The following is an 18,914-nucleotide window of genomic DNA, read 5'->3' on the forward strand; positions in this document are numbered from 1 at the left end:
CAAGGATCATCCTTCCTTCCTCATTGTGTAATGTGCCTGTCTTCTAGAGCTTTGAAGGCCACAGCCCTCCTGCATACACTCTCTTCTGGCTTTATCATTGTGTTGACATAAGTGACAAATCCTTTGAAGCATGAAACATCATCAAAGGGCCTAGCATGCTTAAGGGTGACCTCGACAGCAGGCTAACTGTTGTTTTTTTCCTCCAAGCTCACCGGGTGGCATGTGGGTAATTACACGCAAGTGATGACAATAATAACAAAGGTGTTTTTCTTACTTCTTCAGCATTCCTGAAAAAAAAAAATGCACAGTGGCCTACACTTTAAAAATATGAACCAAACCACTGACTGCTGTATGAAAAGGCTTGTATTGACTTATCCATGGTGGACCTATTAATGTCAAAGGTGTTGTTTTTTTTCCTTCAGTTGTGAAATACCAATAGAGGTAAAAGAAAGCATGGGGCTGCCGGTGTTGTTTTACGGCTCAGTGACATCAGGCGGCTCATAGCCTCGGGCGACACAGATAGGTCACACCAGTAGTCTTATCTCTGTTCGTGTGCAGCCTCAGAAATTTAGCCACCACAAAGATTCCTGCCTTCATTCTGAATTCATATACTTGTACAAGTATCACAAGCTAACATTGTGAATTTTCCACATGAAAAACTTGCCTTGCTGTGCTGTAACACTGAAATTCAAGAGACGAGGAGTGCTTAGGTCAGAACAAGTTCAACACCAAGTCCCTCATTTGGCACCAAAGTTCTGATTGGGGTTACAAAGGCTGTGACCTCTCAATTAGAAGGCCGTAACCTCTGCAGTAAGAGATGGGCAAGAAACCAAAGGGGGTGCTCTCGAACCACCCCCCAGGCAGGGCAGGAGGGGAGGGATTTATGTCCCGGCCAGCTAATCACCCCCTCAGAATCGCTTCATTGTTGGAAGTGAGGCAACGCAGGGACTGTGCGTCCAGCTTCTCCAACAGAAAATAAATAAATATAGCCCAGCCCGTGTCAGCCAGATGACTTCTGACAGGTTTGGTTAATTTCTAAGCCAAGTAGCAAAACAAAACATTACGCCAGCGTGCACAGCCTACACCGCCTTTAATTGCTTTTCCGATGAGCTCATGACTTGAAGGTGTCCTGGAGCAAGCTATACTACTCGACAGGTGTTCTACTTATGAGTGTGTAGGTGCAGCTATAAGTGTAATTGTCTGTGTGTGTGTGGGAGAGAGAGAAAGAAAGACAGAACGAAAGAGAGAGAGACAGAGAGAGAGAAAAGAAGTTAAAAAAATGGAACTGCTGACACCATTATAAAGGGACTCAGCTGTGTGTGGGTGGTTGGCATGCAACACTGTGTGGAGTAATATATATTTTGGTTGTGTAAATGTATCTTTAAGAAGACAGTGTCTACATTACTGCACAGGCATTGATGTCACACAACTTGCAGCCAAACACACACACACACACACACACACACACACACACGCACACACACATTAGGCACTTCTCTTCCCCTCAGTGAGCAACGACCAAGAGGCTCGGGGCTACGCCGCCACAGGAGCCCAGGGGCTCAGGAAGGACACAGGCAAGTCTGACTGGAAACAGACCCAGGTCTACGGAAAGCCAGCTCTCATTCTGGATTTATTTAATACACTACACAACATGCTACTATATGTGGCATGGATGCGTGTACGTGGGTATGGAAGTATGCATGTGTGTAGAGCGGTGGGAAGGTTAACAGAGTTAATTAGCTTACATGTAAAAACACGTTTGAAAATGATAAAACTGGAGTTACACACTGGAGCAAAGCCATCTTGAGAAAAAACAAAGAGATGAGACACAGTTAAAGAACATAAGCAGTAAAACTAGAAGAAAAAAACTATTTTTATGGTCAGGATGACTTGTAATATGGTCATGGCATAAGTTATTGGGATAACAACACAATGGCTCAATGAACACAAAGGTAACTATTAAAAATCACAAAATTATGTTGTGCAAATTATGTTAATTTGCACAACATCTCTACAAAGTCTCTCTCTCCACTTTACATACAGACCATCTAATGTGCATACTTTACATAATTGAGCAATTAAATTTTACTTGATCTCATTTTCTTTCCATTTCATTATGTAGTGAGTGTTGATTTGTGAATCTGACTTATTTCATGTTTTACATTATAAATAATCCTTTAATATTTAACCTAAACACATAAATTAGGCTTTTTTTTAAACAATTGTATCACATATAATTAAGTTTGTGTTCACATAAGACGCCTCACAGTCGTAGACAGAAAAGGATCTGGTTGACTGCACATTTTCATACAGGCACATCATCTTTTCTGGTGTTGAAAACCCAACCCAAGAAAACATGGCTCCTTGTGCCCCAACTGAACTAAACCAGTTCTCATTTTGGAGCCTTCAGTATGTCATTCCTTTCCTAATCCTTCACAAAACACAATGTCTTGCTCACTCAAAACCACATCAATAGAAAATAACTCGCAGCTGAGTGTGACCCAGTCATTTGTCAGCAAGATAGCTTGCCTTCTTAATGAGAGGGAAAACAGTCTAGGTCCTGATTGCATTAATGTATCATTACCATATCCATCACCAGCATTCACTGCACTGGGTGAACTCCAATGAGCCCCAGTGTAATCTTAGGGGAACAAGACAGACACTTCTGAGCTCATTAAAATAAATAGTCTTGTGCTTCTGCTTTCCCATAGAAAGCTATAGTTGTGCATAGTCATCTTGTAAAAACCTTATCACTACTATCATTCAGTTGTCTCTGAAGGCTTTCTCTTCAGTTCAAACCAAGTTCTCTCAATTTGTTATAAAGGATGAGAAAGGAGGGCAATTTTTAGCTTTCTTCTGACTTCAAATGGAACATTACCAAGAATAAACATATTGTCATTGAAAAAGTTGAAAATGTTAAATAATATTAAACTTTTGATTTTCTTTCACACATCACCAGTCTGAATTCGACATATTTTCTTACATTTCAGATACAAATTAAAATAATATTTTTAACAGTTGCATAATTCTATCAGCCCATTATTTGGAAATTTAGATAGTTATACAATTTGTGCAATTTATACATTAAGTTCTACAGTCCAAATTTAAATACGCTTCAAGTCTCGCCAGTGTTCAGAAAAATAAGCATTTATAATTAACAAAAGGAAACAACCATAGTATATCAATATCACCTTAGATCATTAGTTTATTAGATTTAATTGGTCCCAAATTACAGTATAATATAGCACAATCAAAGAAAATGTTGGTGCCAGTGTTGCCAATAAAACATAAACATGCTGTGAAAGATATTCACAAAACGACCAAGCTGGATTTGTGTATTGTTGCAACAGGGATCAGATTGGGCGTGATGTTCGTGACTGAGTGACTAATACATCCTTCGTTTAATGACTTGTGACAAATGCTGCTTGGAGAATGTGATGCCATTCCACAGCAGTGGGACCAAGCTGGTCTTCATGCTGGTCAACACCAAGAAGAGATGTCAGAGTTTTGCGGCTCACACCAGCTCTCACACATACTACAGAGGCCCTCGTTTGGAGAAATCAATACATTGTGAAATTGCCAACATGCCTTGTTTTTCCAAAATGCAATTATCCAATCCATAAATGATACCAAACAAGAGTAAATAGAAGAATAAGCTGTTTGGCACTGGCTGAAACTATCTGCCAAGTTTTTCATGGGCACAACCCATAAACTCTGCGGCTCAACCCACAAATATATTTTTCTTAATGTCGGATAATTTAAGGAAAAAAATATCAAACTTTCCCAAAGTATGAGAATCATTTCCAATAAGCAATGTTACAACTAAGCAAAAAACAATGTTATTTTTAAGTTAAATTTATAAGTATAACCCTAGCCCTATAAAGTAATAATTACCCCACAAAAAATGCCTAATACATAAACATCAATTTAATGTTTCACACACTTTCAGCTTCTTTCAAAAAAAATATTTGCCAAATTTAACATGCGGAAGTTTAAAAATGATCTATTCAGAGACAGATTGACATTTGCAGTTTCTTGCTCATTCAAAATTTTACATTGCTACTCAAAACCCAATAAATGCAATTTTGCACTACACACAGACTGAAACCCTGATAAAAAGCTTTGTATTACAGGGACACAACTAAAGAGGAATCTAGTGAGGGGGGAGAATTTTATGACACAGCTCAAATCTCAAACCAATCCCTCCACCCTCTTTTTTCAGATTTTGTCTCTGAGGGTCTTTCTCTCAGTTTCCATTCCTCCTATCCAACTCATCCTCTTTCTGCTTGCCACAGTAGATTGAAGATTACTCCTCTAAGAGTCATAGTTTTTAAGTGGAAGCACATTTGAACCGTTTAGCAATTTGGTCTAATGGTTTCAGGATGAGGCATTTTAGCTGCTATGTGGGAACAAAGAGGATAAGGCGATACACAGTGTAATAAAACACCACTTATGACCGGACTTTTTTGTATTCATGAAACAGCTCAAAGCATAAATAACTTTCATGGAATATATCTATTCTTTGCACAGAAGATATACAGTATAAGAGGAAATGAGCAATGATATGTTGTGTATCTGCATTTGTTCTAAACCTTCAGAGAAGCATTTCTTCTCGAGTCTTAGGCCTGTTATTAGCTACCGTTGAATGAAGTCTTGGTTTACACACTCATCACTGACAGTTCAAAGTGAAGGCCAAGTATGTGTTTTTGATGTTGGAAGGGGTCAGTCCTGTCCTGTCTGCATAAACAGTGAGGATAATTGGGAGGTGTTTATACATCAGAACTGTACTTAATACAGTTAGACATCACAAACACACACGCATACACACACCATGCATCGCTTCAACAACACTTAAAGGATGCTCATGCCACCTGTAGCACAAGACAGCTGTCTCACATTAAACACAAAAAAGTGCCAGGTCAGTATTCTAAACAGGAGATAACTCCAGGACAGCTTAGTGCAGACCAAAGGAACAGGAGCATGGGAGTGTGAGTTGAAGGATGATAGGCACAGAGCTCTCAGGAGGGAAGGAGACAAAAGAAACGTTGTTAAAAATGTAGTATGTAACTTTTAATTAAAATGCGTTTTTTGCATATTTGCTAAAAACTGTCACTATGTCCTAACAGTGACAGTTAGGACATAACGGTCAGGTTGATCTGTGAAGAGATCAGCCTTCTCCATCTTCTCCTAGTGCTCTTATTCCTGTCTGCAGAAATGCAACGCTCCCCATCAAAAACAACCAATCAGAGCCAAGAGGACGGTCTTAGTGCTGTCAATCATCCAAGTGTATGTATAGCTAAAGGGATTAAGGCCTTAGCATTCCTGTTAGACTCTGCCATCCAGAAGAAGATATAGCAAAGCAGAGAGCAAGGGGATAAGCAACACTTACACAAACATGACTGATGGCACTAAGAGCCCTCTCATGGTTCTGATTGGTTTTTTCTAATTAGCACTGGGAGAAGGCAAAGGAGCTCAAATTTTCACAGATTATCTGTCTCATACCAACTGTCACAGATAGTGACAGTTTGAACATCGTAGCTTTAAATGGGTCCATGACTGGTTGTAGGAAACTGTGAGAAACAATAATTTGAGATCTAAAAACAATCCAGTAAAAATATTGTAAGCTGGTTAGTTTTACAAATTAAATTTAATTACATTAAGTTAATGTAATTAAAGTATTATCACATGAACATCGGCATGTTGTGTACCCTACAGTGGATCCTAGGTAGATGACATATCAATCAATCAATCAAATTTTATTTGTATAGCACATTTCAGCTACAAGGCATTTCAAAGTGCTTTACATCATAAACACAAAACACGAAGGCATGCAACATAGAATAAAATACCAAGGTTTTTTTTTTCTTTTTGTCACGGAATTTAAGCGCCTGTTACCGCCGGACTCCGCCGTCCGTTTAACCACGGGTATTCGCCGGGCCCCGTTGCCCACAACAGGAAAAGGTCTCAACCTTTTGACAAGGAATTTAAGCGCCTGTTACCGCCGGTAATCAACCCCCTTCACTCTCATACCAGTGCAACATGCTGTCTTCAGAAGTCTAGATTTTAGTCAGTTTCCAGGGGCCTCACGAATAAAAGAGTTTTCACCTAAAACTTGGTGTACGGAAAGATTTACAAAAGTGCAGTGCACAAAAAAATTTGGGTGCATAAAACCGTGCGTACTCACGTGACCGCGCACCTTTCCTTTATACATCCCAATTTGTGAGAAATAAAGTTCAGCATGTATAATTTTTTAGACATGCCAACTTCTGCGTCAAATATGGCGATGCAAATTTTTTTTACAGATGCACGCCAACATGAGGCCACAGGTCTTTGGAAATCTTGCTTATATATGGTCTATATCCCATTGAATTTTTTTAAGAATTGGCAAGAACAAGATGGAAAGAATTGGACAAGGAATCTAAAATGTATATCAACTACTATTTGAAACTATGTAAACATGGTGGCTCAACTTTAATTTTAAACCAAGAGGGAGCTGATGAAAGTTAATGTCCACTAGCTAGTGGCATCGGCTAAAAGTCCTTTCATCTGCAATCCTTGTATATGGTGCGAGGGTGAGAGAGTAATGGTGAGGCTTCCTCTGTTTACTGACCGTTTATCTAATGGGCATTTGGGGGCTGAAAGGCCACAGCAGGTCAAACCACACACAGCGAAAGGAGTACAGGACCCCCGGAGGACCACTCAACGTGATGAGATTTTACAACTACTGCTTAGTCCAGGACTACTGAGGCCGCACACACCGCTTCAGAGCAAAAGACTGACACAAACACACACATTCTTGACGCAGAGTGATGATAGTTTATTACTACTGTGCTAGGGCTAAGTGCGCTTGGGGCATAAAGATGAGACGAGGTTTCCTGTAGACCCTGGGGCCCCAACATAAAAATGAGGGGAAAACACTTTTAGGCCACTAGATTGTTTATTTAAATTTGACTTAAACACATTGCATTACATGGAAAGGTTTAAATTTGAACCAATACCAAACTGTATTATGGGTGCAAACCTCACATTGAACCATCACAATACTGAAAATACTTTGAGTAAATCAAGATCATTTCAGAGAAAAAGGATTCACCACAAACCAGAGACTACATATTTATAGCCAAAAACACCAATTATACCAAATGAAAAGCCCAACACTTGTGACATCTTAACACTGTTAGCACCTGTGTGGTTCTTATCCTTAGAACCAGTCTCCGGACAGAGGACTGCTTTGTGCCCACCAGACAGAGAAGAAGGGAACACTGAGAAAGTGACTAGCAACCAGCAAATCAAAGACAAGCAGTTTGGTTTGTTTTACAGGGTACTGGGCCAGAGTGGAAAAAAAGCTAAATAAAATAAACCTTTAATTTGACTGAAATTGGAGGCAACAGGCGCTGCTGTAAGAAACGGCTGTGAAGTGTGATTTCTTGCGGTTTGGGTTAATCCTGATTGAGGAGCCCCTGAGTTGAAATGTCAGCAATATGAGACTAAAACAAAAATAATTACATCCAGAGTTAATGAGCACAACTGCCTGTGGTACTAGTGAGAGGAGGAGGAGGGAGGGAAAGAAAGTAAAAACGAAAAGGAGAAAGACGAAAATACCCCCTTGAACAAATTTAAAGTGTTGCTGACCCTAATCTTTCAAACATAAAGTAAAAATTATGCATGAACCGTTAGGCCCGAAACATGTCCCTGGCAGATTTAGATTTAAAGTAATTCTTTAATTGTACCAACACATTGCTTCCAACTATTGGTAAAATTAACATTTTGCAGTGGCTCAACTTGAATCTGCGGAGGGAGCCAAAGATGATTTCCTCCAACTTTAAAGAGCCGGTGAGCTGACATCACCACAAATTACTTTGGAAAATACCAGCAGAAATATGTGGCAATTATAAAGATTTTCTTCAATTATAAGAATGCAATTGATATAATGGCAATAAAGGTTTTCTTCATTGATTATTGAGAAGAATATAAATTTTTGTTTTTGTTTTTTAAATATAAAATTTAAAAAAATTTAATTATCCTCTCACTCCGCTTTAAAGGTCCACTATTGTTCACTTTTTGCATGTTCTTCTACTGCCATATCAATGTCTCCTCTTTCGAGACACAGTAAATGTTCTGCTGATATCTGCAAAAAACACAATGTTCCAAAAACCTCTAAGTTATTGCATGACAAATTTTAACCCCAGTCCCTAACCTGGCAACCCCAGTAGAGCTCCGCCCACTTCATTCCACGCTATCACTGCAATGGCTGCTGGAAAATGGAAATGTTGTATTGTCTGCTTCAGAGTACACAATAAATTTATTGATTTAATTTCCCTTTTGGGATCAATAAAGTCTTTTTGAATTTAATTATATTTACTATATGTAGATTGTGAATGTTCTAGACAGATGGATACGTGCTTAAAGATTTTATTGTCTGCAATAAAATGTCATTTGATTCTAATGTCAATAGAATCTAATGACATTGATATGTACAAAAATAAAGTTAATATATTCTTAATTTGCCACAGATAAAGTCCACTATGACGTTATTGGTGAAGCATCCCAAATAAACACATTGTCCAGAAAATGAAAAATATTTAGGTCAAGTATTTTAAACATCAAAATTTCAGAACATAGACTTGGAATTTTCAACTATTCAGGTTTGTGTATAAATATCTATGTATTTTATTCAAATCCAACTACAAGCGTCTTACTCCGTGCACTCTGGCTGACCGATGCACAGCTGCCTGAGGGGGCTGCGCCAAGGCAGAGAGGCTAACAGCAACAACAACCTACATCAAAGGAGCTGCACTTGTAGAACATGATTATCAACCTTAACGCTCTGATTCAGTGAATCCTCCCTCCGCTCAGGCATTGCACACATGGCATGAGGAGGTGAGAGAAAATCGAAGCTAAACATAATATTATACTTAGCTCTTTTTTTGTCTTCACCACTTAATTCTTCTTCCTTACAAGTATTACAAGTAAGCATCAGTGCAGTTTTCCCAATAAGAACGTAGCATTCTGATTTAGTATTTTGCACTTTCAAAGTAAAAATGTGGTTAGAATTGTCACATAGAATGTTTATCTGACTGACTTGCTCAAATAGCCAAGAGCTTTCCAAAAGTAACAACAACAACAACAAAAAACATTACTTAGTTGCCAGCATACTCATTTGCGCAAACCAACTTGTTAACTACAAGAAGCTTTTATTCAAAACAACCATAAAAGTTGCAAAGTAAATGTAAGATTACCATGGGAACATGTGAAGAAAGAGAGCTGGTGTAGAAATGAACATGGACATCTTGGAGACAGTGACCATGAAAAGGCAATAAGCTCAGCTCAGAAAATTAAGCAGTAGTTGCTCACTACGTTGTACATAGTGAATAAAGATGCTCTAAAGTCCTGATGAGAACAGTTAACACCATCACTGCATATAAAAGCTAATATTTATACACTGCCAAAAAGATGTGCAAAAGAAAACATCCACTCAGTCCTTAAAGTTATAAGATTGCCAAACGGCTAAAGCGAGATTTATAGCAAGATTGAAATTAGAAGACATGTGGCTTAAAGTGACACTATAAAAAAGAAAACAAAATAGACCCCTGCCTGACATGTTAAGCTCAATTTTTTTTATTTGAATTATAATCTTGACTTATTCAAATATGAAATTTATATATGACCTTCATATATAAATTATAGGAAGGTGTAAGCTAAAACAGTCCAACTTAACATTTCCTGTCTCAAAGACATTAAGTACCATTGATTGCTACATGAAACATAATTATCACAAATCCACTCTGCATATCTTTTATGGGACATTAAAAACCACTTCTTACCAAAACTAAGAGTAAGTATTCACCTTAAAAAAAAATTTCTTCCATTTAGTAAATCATTTTGTCAAAACTTGTGAGTCTGTGCAGCTTTGTATTTTTTGCATAAGTTTCTATATCCATGACATCCAAGTTTCTAAATTAAAACTTGGATATTATGATCTTGAAGCTTTGGAACATAGTTCAGGATTAACTACGGCTCTTCAGAAGCTAAATTAAACTATGGTCCATGTTTTATTATCGTCTTACTTTCACAGTAAGAATATGGTTCATTTAATTGTACTGCAATTTGCTTTTAGGAATCCAGGCCCAAGATGGGTGAAGCTGAATAATAAAGACCAGACAACAGTATACAAAAAATAAATAAAAAAGATCCTTCAATCCAAGGATTGGTCAATACAAGTCCATAGAGCATTACCTAACTGTAAAGGATTGTGTCCATCTTGTGTTTTGGTTGCTTTAAGTTCAGGAACGATTTTGGATCAGAGCTGAAAAAGTGTTGCAAAATAGACGGTCTGTCACATCATCTGATTCAAGAACTGAAATTGACCATATGATGTCACACAATTAAAATCGCTTCATGGACACGTCCTAGGGCCCTGCAGAATTGATTTGGGCCTATCTGGTCAAATTATTTACAAGTCAGACACAAAAGGGGACAAATTAAGATCTGTAAATTTTTGTGTAGCAATTTACTGCAGTGCGTCTGCTAGCAACATGCAATTACGGAAAAATTGCATGAAATGTTAATTTTATCAATTAACATTTCTTCACTTTCTGAGACATTAGGTTTCAGAAAAGAGCACCAACACCACCCAATGAAATCCTTCATCACTGAGCCATGATCGGAGCCCTGGTCATCAAGTAGAGGTGCAATCACTGAGCTGTTAGCAAACTTTACTATGCGACTCTGGCATGAATAAGTGTATGAAATAAAGTGGTGAAAGGACACAGCCCTGAGGGGGAACGGTGGATGTTAAAAGCACGTCAGATAAAAAAATTTCAAAAATCATAACCCCTCAGACTTTGTAGTGAAGTTTAAAGAATCTCATCTTCTCAAAAGATGTCATAAGCAGTGAGGTAAAAGCAACAAGATAAATATCATTTTGCACGATGGGGAATTAAGCAATAAAGTATAATGTCTGCATCTTTCCAGTTTGTGGGCACTCTATGAAGTTGGAAACTCATATTATTGCTAAAGTGCCTTTATCAATACAAACCACTGCCTGCAGATTAGAAACAAGAACAGCTGACTTTTTTTTAACAGTCTGGAGTTCCTAAAGTATCAGATTTCAAGTATGGTGAGAATTTATAAATATTACAATTTCACTTTGAACTTTCAATTGATCATAAGTAGTGATCATTTCTTAGGGTAATATTTATGCTGCAGTGCAAGGCAATGAGGCTGCAAATTAGTCCTAAATGTTGTTAAGGTGACATAAGTTATTGTGTAACAAATCGTTTACAAGTTAATTAAAGTTAGATAAATTGTCCAATAGGGAACAAAAAGTTCAAATGAAATCTCTTCCATCTATGTTTTACAGTCAGATCAGATTGAACAGATGAACCTACACATTAATTCAGACCAATAAAAGTGTCATAAAATCCTCACCCTTTCATAAATCACCTTTTACCAAACTCACAGTGGAAGGATTGGTATTGTAACAACGACAATCAATCCAAATAAGCATGAAATAAATCCGTTTGATAACATACTGCTTACATGTATTCGCCTCTCCCTCACGCCCATGCCCCTCTGTGATTCTCTTCCTTGCCTTTATGTCAGAATCACAGACATCTGTGCCCCTGCCCCCCTCCCACCACTACAGAGGTTTATTTAACTTGAAAATTACCTTCCTCATGTTTAACATATCTCCAATATTGTCATCACCAAATATTTATTTGTAGAGGAAAGGACCTCTGAGTGGCTGAATTCTTTTTGCTTTGCAGCATTTACACAACTTTTTGCATGAGAGCACAAACACACTCTTCCACGCAGCCAAGGCTAGATGTGTTTATGAGAGTGTTTCACACAACCCTCTAGCATATTTGTAAAGTGCCTGCATTTACTTGCTTCAGTGAAAGTCTGCTCCATTTGGAAAGTGACTGTGGGTATTTGCATGATTATGTCTATTTCCTCTTGTATAAACTGCTGCTGGGCTCCCTCCAGATTATAACACTTTGGGGTTTTTGATGAGCTCAGAAAACGACACCAAAACTGCACGCCCTGGCCACGCGCTGATTAAGTGACTGATTAGAACTAAATCTTAATGATTGAATTGCTTTTTGGATTTTATTAAACACACCACAATATTTGAACATTTTAAGCTTGATAAGTTATAGTTTTATCCAAATGCACCACAATTAAATACCTTTATGTGATTATTTACTGTTTCTTCTATGCTTCATTTTATCTGATAAAAAGCGAGTAATAAGTATGAGTAAAGTTGTAGTGGCCAAAGAAGGAAAGACTCGTTTGATTGGAGAGAAACACACACCACAAGGGGGCAATGATGTAACAAAGACCTGGGAAAAGGTCTGACAGAGTTCCTCATTAGGAGCTGACAGAGTGGTGAGCGCTGATCATTGAGTATTAGGAAGCTTGGGGTCAGGTGGTGGAAAAAAGGAGAGCACAGTTACTTCACAAAATGGGAATATTTAGCTTTTACAGAGAAAAGGTTGCTACAGGGGATGGAAAGCAGTGGGGGACATTTGTAGCAACATGAGGGACAAAACGTGGGGGGCGTCATGTGACCTGCAAACCCATGTTGTTTAAACAGAAGAAGAAATAATCAACCTATTAATTCTCAACTCTGATGTTATTGGTTAAACAAAATGGTAAATATTAGTTTACTTTGCTTTACAAAGAACACAAAGTATCTATTAATCTGACAGCTAAATCTTTGACCATCTCATCAGTGATCAGTTTAGTTTTCCTTTCCATTAAACGCATCAAAACTGAAAAAAACTCCCATTTTGTTTTTCCTGCAGATGCAGTTGAGTTGAGCAAAATTCACATAAAAGTAAGGGCCATATGCTTTGAGACAAAAATGGGCAGTTATTCTCGGTTGGGTTAAAATGACTACCTCATAAAGAAATACCCAGCCCATTTCTCTTAGACAAAGTTTGGTATATTTGATTTTTCAATAAAAACAAAGTCAATGCTATTTTATACGAGTCATATTCTTAAAAAGAAGAGCTTAATCTTCCTCAGCCAGATTGATTTATGCATATCTAATTTAAATTATGAGCTACAAAAAATGGAAGTTATTTTTCTGCTTTGAATAGTAGAGAAACACTGCAAATAGCCCATAAACACTGACCTCCCACAGAGCTGTCCCAGTGGAGCCCAATATCCCATAGGGAGGCACCCTGGTATGTCTTTAGTGACCCGTTCCATGAATAGAAGTGGAAACTTCCTGGACATTTCCATTGTGTCTATGGTGGCCAACCGCAAACATTGAAGACCGCATCTTTAATTTATCTTACATTTTTCACAACTTGGAAGGCCATCACTGCACACAAATTAGGTTTCTATGAGAAAAACTAAAACCCCACAAGCAATTTGTGAAAACAAAAATTTCTCCATGCACTGGAGTTTTCTACTTTTATGCTATTGTACTTAATAGACTTTCTGTGTGCAGGTTTCCAGACAAAACTGTTCATGCAGTGGACCTTAAAGCTGGACAGACAGTTCCTCTAGATGAGACATGACTCTTTGGTTTAATAGATAACTTGTGCTGGGAGAAGATTAAGGGTTCAGTAACAGCAACAGTGGCACACTTGTGTAAAGATAGATTACTGCTTGCAGTACTTGCTGCAATTCTGCAACCTATTTTTTCCAGACTTTGCATGCATCCACCACACTCAATTCTGTGGGACCCCAACAAAATGTGGCAAATGGCACTTAAATCAGAACTGCATTTAGCACACCGAAGAAAGAAGAAAAGAAGAGTTTAATTACAGTCTGAATTAATTATATAACGTTTTTAATCAGTGAAAAACCCTCTTTTCCCCCCTTAAAAAACACTCCTATGGACCTTAAATCATATGTGTATGACTACTCCACTCCTCAGAGTTTTGGGTTTTCTGTAACATTTTTGTGTGTGCACTTCAAAAGCTGCTTGTAATTACTTCCATGCATTAAACTAGAGACCACAAACAGCCATGAAGCTGTGCTTTTTTCAAGCTCCAAATGGTGTTTATTAGGCTGCTGTTTTGGGAAATGAAATTTTCACTATTTGTGAAATGCAGATCTTTCATACATTGACATTTTGCTGCAGCGGTACACTATAGACTACATTTCTGCATTGGGTACATAAGCTTAATAGCAGAAAGCTTGCACTATATAGTAATGGTTTGAGGTGAATCAATGCAGATGATGGGATCTGAAGCACATTTCCCATAGTGCAACCAACCAATGGGGTGAAACTATCCAGCCACTGACGTCTGTCTGACAGCCGTCTCCAGCACCCTGCTGCTTGTTCCTTCTCCTGGCAAAGATGACCCTATGTTCACACCAAGATAAATACGGGAGTTGCAATAACGTCTCTGAAATGCCTCTCTTCACCCCGTCTACCAGCTCAAACTACCACCTACTGTGTGGGTACCCGCTGAGTGAATCTGCTGAGTGTCATGATAAGACATCATCTACTCATCAAGCTCTGCTCACTGGTAGATTCCCAGATTACAGGGGATTTAGGTCAAATGAACGGCTTAGTCTCCTTCACCTTCTGTAATCACATCATTACAAGTATTGAACAGCTTAAACAAATTCTGACAAGAAGGTAAAATTCTACAACCGCAGAAAAGCCACTTCCCAAACTGCTTGTCTATGGGGTGTTTGTGTGGCTCCAGGCTTGGCTTTGTGGTGGCTTTCCAGTGCCTGCAGAGGAAGCTCCTGTGAAGGTTTCTGATAGCAGAGAAGCAATGGTGGCTGATAAGAAAGGTGTGAACAGCAGCATAAGCATGTCACTGCAGGAGGCAAAGACTGACAGGCCATCAAAGGCTGAAGGGCTACAGGACCAGGGAATGTAGATAACAGCCCTACAGAATGAGTCATCACAGATTTTAGTTTAATAATTATAATTCCTAATTTTGCTAAAATCCAAAGTCAGAGCTTTTGACTTTAGGTTTTAGTTAAATTATTTGCTAATACACATTTATGGTGTTTTCATAGATGCAAGAATATTGCAAACAATGCCTCAATAAATTGCCTAAAATGTTGGCTCTTTCCATAGTTAAAGTGAGAATAAGGTAAGCCTGTTTTTTTAGAGCCCGACTCTGGGGATCGTGACCAGATATGCTAGATTGTTATGGGTTGGAGTTGTTGGTTACGTACTACAACTATATCTCATTTGAAAAATGACTCAGTCTTGATGTATCAGTTCATGACTCTACAGCTCCACTGAGTCATAAATCCTCTGGGTGATTCTGTGATAAGGTCCCATTTTTAAAAGCCCCCCCATCTGCTTCTTATCACTTCGTTTCACCCTTTCTCTGCCCCACCTCCCAATTTGCACCCCCGACACAATGTGGAAAAGCACGACGGTGTGACCTTTGACACTTTCATCAAGAGGAATTATAGAGACTCTTAAACAAACCCGGCGGACTGGGTAGATTGGGCTGACAGGGCGACTGGTTGGCTGGCCTAGAGGCTAAGAGGGATCCGGGAGCAGCAGTGCTGAAATGCTGTCGCCAACACTGGAGGTGGCAGAAGTGGTGGGAGAGTGGTGGACATTACAGGGTTTGCAGATTAGGCTGGATTATTAGGCCCATGATAGGAACTTTCCACACACTGAGTGCTGTCACACACCACTTTCCTGCCGAGTTCACATAAGCCCTGTTTCAAAAAGACGGCTTCAGACTTTTCTTTTAACAGAGGAGAACTAAATCACAGTGAGTTCTGAACATTATTGGACACAAATGTGAACATATAATACATCATAAAATAAAATATTCACCCTCTATACAATGGTACTTTACACATATTTGAACAAGGCATTTTGGTGAAGCATGTCTGCATGACCAAAAATTTTAGGGGGAAAGATGGAGTCAGATGGTAGAATGTAAAATGCATTCATCAACAGTGTGTTGATGAATAAAAGAGCAAAAGAAAAATATTTTCTTGAAATACAGCAGTAGTCCTAAATAATGCACTAATTGACAAGAAAGTTTTCTAAACAAAAATAAAACAAAAACAAACGGGCCAAGATTACTTTCACATGATCAAATAGCATAATCTCTTAGAACAGGCCTTGTAGGTTTTGTAGCTCTGTGTGACATAAAACATGTGGAGGCATCAAATATGATTTGTTTTGAATAAGGTCATTTTCTAAAAAAAATCTTTACACATGTATGACGGAGTTTAAAAAGAAACCAAATTCAAATGTGTTTCCTTATGAGCATTAGATTAAAAAAGAAAAAAGAAAATTCTTAACGTCTCACTTCATAAATGACACCTTGTGAATGTGCTCCATCATATCACCTCTCTACTCTTTAGGACCAAGCTCCATTGAAAGCTGGTCTACTGCACACTAAGCACCACACATGTAGACAATTCATCCATCTCCCTGAGTGGAGCAGCAGAGTGAATTTAATGCCTCCACCTGGCCTGAGATCCTCGCCTGTCTAAACTCACAGGCTGACACTGACAATTTAAACCAGAGCAGACACATTCAGAAGTCTTTATTTCTTCCACCCACACTTGATGTCACAAGCTTTTCTTTTCCTTATCCGTTAAAATAGAATCATCTACAATTTATTTTTGCTTTTTTACAAAACATATAAACCAATAGATCTACATGCCATATATAGAGAAATATGTAAAACTTTATGTATACTGCACCTTTCAAGATAGAGATCACAAACTGCTGCAAAAAGCAACAACAACAAAAAAACAACATTATTATATCAATTTAGTTAAGCAACAGCAACTTTCAAAACAGGGGTTGCTTATGAAATAAACATCAGTCTGCAAAAACAAACTCAGGGGAAGAGGTAATAGATAATTTTATCTCTCTGTAATTTGCCACTTTTTCACTCATCAACAACCACAGATCCTGGTGAGATGACCTTAGAGACCTGCTCAGAACATATGGATTTAAAGTTCAGAGATGCATGCTGCTGCAGATCCATACAAGTAAATCATACGACGTATTTTGAAGCACATGTAAATCCAGTTGAGACGGCCAAGCAGCAGTGGGATTTAGTCAAAGACCTGGCAGCTGCGTTTTGTACAAGCTGCAGATGGCTAAAGGATGCTTGGTTCAGGTGAATAGCAGTTTTCTGTTCTGATCATGAGATAATGAGACTTATAGCAATATTTTGAAACTAAAAAAAAACCGTGTCAACCTCAAAAGATTTTTCAGTTGTTTCTATTTATCAACCTCTATAAAATCAAAATTGAAAGTTATAAAGAATGCTCCATTTACCTAAAGCAGCAGTCAGCTGCTTAGCGGCAGTCTTCTTGAAAATGTTGGAAATGGTAATATGGCTGTATTCAGCACCATTTAGAAAAACTAGTTGCATTGTTTCTCCTATTTAACAGATTACCAAATTCGTTTTCAGTCGTAAGTCTAAAAATTGATATGTCATGAAAAAATAATCATCTATCCACAAAACAGCTGTGTGGACACACTGATGATCTGATCAGCTGAAGCACAGCCATATAGTGTGATATGAACAAATGTACGAGAGGTCTTGCCTTCTTTTCCCAAATACACCAAGGCAGGAAGGCTCTATTAGTGAAGTCACCCAGGGAGTTGACAGGCGGTTCTGAGGCATGAAACCTTGGAGCAAATTCTGCAACCTGGCTGTGGAGTTTAGCATCACAGAGGCAAGGGTGTAGCCTGTAGGCAAAGTGTCAGGCCTCTTCTCAGTTCAGACAGTCTGTACAGCCTGAAAGCTTGTTGAGTTAATACACACTCTGGGTACAGAAACACATTAGCTGCAGCTTTCAAAACACAGGATCAGATATCTTTCTAAAATGTTTTCCTAATTAATTTCAGTAATAAATGTGTTGGCTGTGTGGCATGTCTACTTTATTTTACGCTAAGATATCACACAAATCTAGATGTGAAGAAAAAGTACAAATGACACCCTTTATGCCTTAAGGCAGAACCCACTTTTAAATCCTCTATTCACATCCCCAGAATAAAATAAATCCAACAGAAGCCAAAGGCCTTGGTAACCCAAGAATGCTGATGCTGCAGATAAGGCTGAGTGAGAAATACATTTAAAACAAAGGTTAGAGTTACAGCACAAGCTTAAAGAAAAGCAAACATGTTGGAGAGGCTCCCTATAATCAGATATTGCATGTGGACATAATTGTCATCACCACACAACTCAGGAAATTAAGGTCATTAGTGCACTTGTTTGGGTCTGTTTCTAAGCTACATGGTGTGATGGAGGGGAAAAGAGAGAAAAATCTGGGTCCTTAAAGTCAGAGAAAGACAACTAGCCATAAAACCGTAGCTGGGTTGAGGATGACCAGTCACACGGCCCTCCAAGGTCCTAAAAAATATTGGGCTCAAGTTACCAGAAGAAGCTGAGGGAGGTAAGGGAGCATGGTGCTCTTTGCACTCAAACGACCATAACTCTCACAAGGCCAGAGCCTCTGTCACTAGATGATGTCCTGGTTGGTGCTCCCCATCACCTCTCAAATAAGTTCCCAGTGACAGCTTCCATTAACATTCCTGCCCAACCTGGCATACAAGTACAAAAAGGTTAAGTGGGGTGGGGAAGCTGAATCAGTTTGAAGGTCTAACAAGAAAAAACAGAGAATATGGTGATGGCTAGAAAAGACCTTGAGAGGGAAAGGAGGGAAGAGAGTGAAGACCAGGAGTTAAGGGGCTACAGGACTACAGAAGGAATCTGGAACTGTTTTTCTTGTCTGTTTGCAGAAGCAGACAATTTGAAAATATTGTTGCAATGTCACAAGTACTAATTGTTGTCAATGTGAAGATGTTTCGGTTTAGTTAAAGCATAAAAAGCTAGTAGTTGTAGCTAGCGGGTGTAAGTTTTAGCAAAATAACTGAAAGTCAGTGCAGTCTAAGTATAACTGTGCCCCTGTCTATCACTGTGGGGGAACAAAAT

At 38.6% G+C, this 18,914-nt stretch overlaps 1 protein-coding gene across 3 annotated transcripts in view; it reads right to left on the reverse strand.

The window, feature by feature from the left end:
• Window positions 1-18,914, reverse strand: part of LOC129367556 (intermembrane lipid transfer protein VPS13B-like) — a 291,895-nt gene that overhangs the window by 189,323 nt on the left and 83,658 nt on the right. The window lies entirely within an intron of this gene.

This window comes from Poeciliopsis prolifica, unplaced genomic scaffold (assembly GCF_027474105.1).
Source record: "Poeciliopsis prolifica strain line A6 unplaced genomic scaffold, Auburn_PproV2 SCAFFOLD017, whole genome shotgun sequence".
NCBI classification, from domain to species: domain Eukaryota; kingdom Metazoa; phylum Chordata; class Actinopteri; order Cyprinodontiformes; family Poeciliidae; genus Poeciliopsis; species Poeciliopsis prolifica.